Raw genomic sequence first — 6,000 nt, forward strand, 5'->3', positions numbered from 1 at the left:
TGTGGATCAATGGACACAAGCTAGTCAAGGAAAAGTTTCAGCTGGACACAAAAAAAAACTTCTCTGTACAGGTAAGTGAAATCTGAACACACTTCCAGCAGAGGTGTGCAGGTCTTTGAGAGGAGGCTGGACAAATACCTTGTTGAGCTCATTTGAGCCCAATTACCTCCTGCCCCTGGCAGGGGACTGGCCTTGATGATCTTACAGGTCCCTTCCAGTCCTTCTTTCTATGAGTCTCTGAAAGGAACGGACGGGTGTGTAATAAGGGCAAGTTTTTGACACCCTGTCTCCAATTTTCCAATGCAAATCTATTTGGAGATACTAGGCTGGATGCCCTTGCTGATGGAGGGTGAGAATAGCCGTGATTAACGCCTGTGATTAACATGTTCATTCTATTTTGTGTCATTTGTTGAACTTGACTCGGTCCCTGCTGGTGATGGGGGAAGCGCTGCTGGCGCTGCTCCCCCCTCACTGCTGCCTGCCCGTGTGCTGGGGGAAATGCGCCCCCTGCCCCAATCAAAGATATCACCTCTGCCAGGAGTCCTGATCCCTTTTGTCTCCAACCGATATGGCTGCACCCTGGACACCTGACAGCATGTCAGTGAATAATTGCCATTGGGAGGAACTGAAATGAATAACTAGAAGTATAGTCTAAGAGCAAATAAACAGTGCCATTGTCTGGCAACATTGTGAGACGTGCCGAATTCGCGGTGTGTTATCAGTACGTGGGCCGTGTGGGCTGTACACACGGGTGGGCTGGGAGAAGAGAGCAACAAACTCCTTGCAAATGAAGGCAATGAGTAATCTAGCAAAGAGGAAATTTAAGTCCATGACCTGCATAGCATATTTCACTTGGGCAGGGGGATGTTTTGCTAAACACTCACCGAAGCATGCTTCCCACTGCGGCAGGGCCACCTCTGGGGTGCTGTGACCCCCCCCAGCGCCCCCGGGCTACCGTGTCAAGCCACTGTCAGTGCACCCTCACCGATCTCGCCCGCCACGTCTTTGATGTTTTCAATGTTTAGAGGAGGCTGCCTTTTCTATCTGCTTTGACACGGTGCCTTGATGCAGCTTAGCCAAGGATCTGTCCAGTTGCCTGTGGCGGAAAGCCACCTTGGTTTCTCCCCCAAATCTCTGCCCTGTGACAATGTGATAATATCTCTGTGCTGTGACCATTTGAGCAGGGTGGGCTCAGCAGAGGAGTCACACCTCAGCCTGTCTCTTTAGGTCACCTGAGCTGGCTGCAGTCCTGAGGGAGGGGGGACCTGCTCCCTCTGCCCACGGGACTGGCACCTGGGGAAGGGGCATCTACCTGGTGGGCTGGGATCCGCCCGGTAACAGGTGATGGAAACTTCACCGGCCTTTGGAAGATGCTTGTGAGTAAGCGACTCGAGATCGGGGTAGAGGTCTAGCTGGCAGTAACTCAGATGCGGGATCAAAAGGCTACCTCAGCCAGGCTGTTTGCTGTCTAGGATTTCTAGGATATTGCTCAGTCTTGTGCCCTATTTTCACCCTACCCCTGTAACCAATAAAGTTCTCCTCTGTGACCGGTGTGGGAGACATATTGAAGGGTGGGTCTAAATTACGCCTAAGAGACCCCTTAGGACTGCAGACTAAGGGGGACTGTACTTTTTGCCCCCTGACTTGGGGAAGTGCCCCAAGTGCCTGTACCGGGTCGAGTACCCGTCGGACATTAGGCCTGTGTTTCCCCAAGGACACGGGGCCGGGAATGAGTGCATTATTGGGGTGGTGGCGGTGACGTTACCCCCAGGCTAGCGAGTGTGCTCCAGGAAGGGGTCGGCCGGACATAAGGCGCCCCAGGGAGGCGCTCGGAGCCGGCGGGGGGTCGGGCGCAGGGAGGTGGGCGGCTCGACGCAGGAGCGCCTCCCACTGGCCCGCCACATTGCCCCAGTGCACTCTTGCCTTAGGGGCTACCCGTGGGCCCTACTGTCGCCCGCACTGGGCCTGTCCCCCGCGCTCACGCCGCCCGCACGAGGGCCTGCTCAACGTGCTCGCCCCCTCCTCGGGGCTTCTCCCGCACAGACAGTGCCCCACTGGGGGCTGTCTCTCCGCGCTCACGCCTGCACTGGGGCCTGTCTCTGTGCTCCCTGCGCTCACGCCCGCCCGCATTGGGGCCGGGGTTGGGACACCCCAAAACGCAGCGCCCTCTCCAGCGCCAGGACCCCCTCACGCTACTGGGGAGCTCCCCTGAGGCCTCCTCCACCCCTACAGCCTCGCCTGGTCCTCCGGTGTAATATCACAACCAAAACAGAAAACTCCCACTCCTGGGTCCCAACATAAATTTCAAGCCAACCTGGCTCCCTTTCACGTATATCCTTATCAGGGTTTCCTCCACCCGGTATTGTCAAGCAGACGCTCTCCGGCCACCAGGCTTCTCTGTTAGCTCTGCTCTGCTCTGCTTGCGCCAGCAGAGCTCCCTCTTCCTAGGCAGCCAGAGGGGAACCGACCTCTGGCCTGACCCGGGCTTTTCCTGAAGGCCAGGCCCGCTGGGCTTGTCCCGGCAACCCACACCTGTGCTGCCCTGGTGAGTGGCAGCTGCCCATATTCCTGACACCAGTAGCAGGCACCCCAGTGCCCTGCTACACCACCCTTTGCACATAGCCCCTTCCCACATTTACCCTTCACTCTCCTTGGACATCAGCCCCCATTCTCCTGATTCTTCTCCCAAATAGTTTTGACCCTTGCTGCATGCTGGGCACGCCGGAGGTTTCTAGAGAGAGAACTACTAGTTCAGCTCTGGACTACCGGTGAGCAAAAAGAAATGTCTTCCCCCAGCATGTTAACTGTCCACTAAAGACTTAATTTTGCAGTGTGGCATTTAATTAAGTTTCTTTTTCTTCAGGTGTTTAGCAAGCCCGCAGATGTGCTGTTAATAACTTCCACCCGCTTTACATTGGGATGCTTTGGGAAGCCTCGTATTGTGTTTCCAGGCAGTACCAGAGACGCTGGGTCTGCCCTGACCACAATGTGCATGAGGCACAGAAGTAGAGTCCAAACTCAGGCAGTTTTCAAGTGAGTGATTACACCGCTGGCCAAAGCTTGAACTCACTCTTCGTGAGCTGCTGCATCACAGTCTAGAAAGTACTTGTTAGGCGCCCCCTTTCATTCAGGAGCACGTTCAGCTGTTTACTAGCTTTGGCTTCCAGCAACCCTTTGACTTAATGCCACTGCGAACAAGCTTTCCTTTCTCCCCCCAACAAATTGAGCGTTAGAGAGAGCAAGAAGCACAAGTTTTAGCTGCCCAGTCTTAGAATTGGATGTGCCGGTTCAGGCTTCTTTACATGCTGGGATTCCTGTCTCTAAAGGTCCCGTAGCTCAGCCGTGAGCAGTCGGGCAGGGATGGAGAGGACCAGTCTTTGAGCTGCCGAACCTTCAACATCTTCGCTGAGCTCGAGTAATGGCAAATGCTGTGTTGCTTTCCTAAGTATACAGGAACTTAAATGACTTGGACAGGAGAGTTTAAATGCAGTCTCATGCTCCAGCGTAGATCTTTTCTGCAAATTTTTGCCCATAGTTGGTGTTTTGAACAAAAAAAGAAAAAGAGAGAGAGGACAGATGGGAAAATGACACTACCTCTGACCCTCTGAACGGAGTCAGACACCCCCACCGTGAGGCCAGGCAGCCATCCAGGAGCTCCCTTGTGCCCCTGCCTGCCCCCCGTATCAGCACAGCAGAGTCTCGCCGTGCCTGACGAAGGGCGATGGCACCCAAACGCTTGCAAAGAACTTCTTTCCAACTACGCAGTTGCTGTAATAAAGGATCTCACCTGCGCTATGGCCTTTCCCCACAACCTCCGCGTACCCTAACCCACAATGCCTCAACTTTCTCCTCCTCTGAGTAAGGGGCTGCGCGTCGGGAGTGGGGAGCACCGGCAGGGCTGGCAGCGGGGGGAGCTGAGACCCAGCAGGACTGCCCTGCCCCGAGGCAGCTTCTTGGGGCCAGCCCCGAGCCCACCCCTTTACCCACTGCCCAAGGCCCCAGTGCCCTGCCCTGGGTCAGGTCCATCACGCTCACACTCACCCGAGATCGGCAAGGCTTCACTGCGACGCTTCGCTCTCCAGGGCTTCGGGGGGGTTGAGCTCCCTGAGTGCAGGGGCTGGTTCCCCGGCCCAGTGCCCCCCATGCCCCGCACCAGCCCCCGCCCGCAAGAACTACAGAATTCTTTATTTTTTTTAAGATTTTTTTTCGTGTTCAAGCCAAATCAACCAAATGAATCCCAGGTCCCTCCTGCGTGGGCTGGGGATGGGCAGCGCAGGGGGCTCCAGGCAGACCCTGCAGCTGGCAGGGGAGAGGGCAGGATCTGGCCCCCTCGCCTGGGTTTCCCGGTGCTTGACACCAAGTCTCTGCACAGTGCCCAGGGAGGGGGCAGCCCCCCGCCCTGCACAGCACACGGCCCTGCCCCGGGCCAGTGCAGGGAGGAGCTGGCTGCAGGGACACACGGACCAGACATGAGACAACACAACACCCTCCCGGCTCCCCCCCCCGAGGTGCTGATGGGCAGGTGCCTCCCCATGCCCTCTGTCCCCCTCAGTGTCAGGGTCCCCCGCGGCCTCCTGCTCACACGCGCGTGCTCACACTCACCCCAGTCTGGTTGTAGCGATACAGCAGGGGACCACGTTGGATTGAAATCCCCGCTGCCAGCACTGCGAGCACCTGGTTCCCTGTCCCACAGGTGTGGGCCGACGGCGCCCGCACCCGGGCCCTGCGCGGCTCCGGGCTCCGCGTCTCGCTGTTGTAGCGGAGAATTTGCTGGTCGTCCACGTAGCCCACGGCAGTGAAGTGGGGCACATCCAGGCCAGGGTCCGACACCCCCGGGTAGAGATGCTGGTAGTGGTGGGAGCCTGCAGGGGCAACGGTCAGCACTAGTGGGCAGATGCCAGGGCCCTCGGGTGCTGGGGGGGTCGGGGCAATAGGTCCTCACTGCCTGGCCGCCCAGCCCCGTGGTCCAGCCCGTCCCTCCGGATGAACTTAATCATCTGGAGCTGTGTTGATGTAGAGTAGCTGAGGACTAGCCCTGTGTTGTCCGCTTGATGCCTGGGGTTTTCACTCTTCCAAACTGCCAGGGACACAGAGCGGAGTACGCTGCAGTAGAATATGGTAAGACACTCATACGCCACACCGTCAGACGGGTTGAAGTAAAAGTCCTCAGGCACTTATCAGCCTGAACGGTTTCAGTGCAATATGAGGATCTGTGATTTTCAGTGAGGATACACAGATGCCCTTTGCCCAGTGCTGTGAAAATATGGTTTTGCCACCATCGCAAGTAGTTTTATAGCATTTGTGTGTCTCCATATTGTGCAACGAATAGCAGGTCTGCAGTTTCCATTGTCCTAGCTACTTCCCTCTGCAGCAGAATCTGTCCCATGTCCTTCTGAAGCTCTGTTGAGTAGGTCGATAGTTATGGGCTTGGGGATGCTCTAGCAGTTTTCCTTTTTCTGCCTCATCCTATTTTTTGATCGTACAGTGCAACTGGATTGTTTCACTGCTTGTATTTTATGATGAGATATTCTTGGCCGAATTGAATATTACTCATAAGTTAGTCATTGGCCATTCCTTATCATACATTGACATTTGTTCACATACTGCCCCCTGGGAAAACAGAAGAATGATTGTAGCTTGTAACACGTTGAATAAAACAGGATCGCTACATTTTACAGCATGCTTAGTGCCTCTATGCAACATGCCACGCATTAGTAAGGGATTGGGAACGCGTGGTCTTTGGATCAGACCACAGTTCTTTATGAGAAATAAAAAATTAGTTACCATACAAGAGGTACATGAATAGAAGACGTGGGCTTCTAGGCAAGAGGGTGTAGTGCACATACAAGTATTATGAAGTACGTGCCCATACATAGTTTCTGTTCATTGAATTTATTATTGTTATTTGGTTGGTTTCCTCAAAGTAGACATGCTTCTGTACCAGTGATATGTTCTGAATGTGTTCATGCTATGTTTCAACCCCCTTTCTTTCCCCTCCAT

This window comes from Crocodylus siamensis, chromosome 1, assembly GCF_052110815.1.
Source record: "Crocodylus siamensis isolate JL-2025a chromosome 1, ASM5211081v1, whole genome shotgun sequence".
Classification (NCBI taxonomy): Eukaryota; Metazoa; Chordata; order Crocodylia; family Crocodylidae; genus Crocodylus; species Crocodylus siamensis.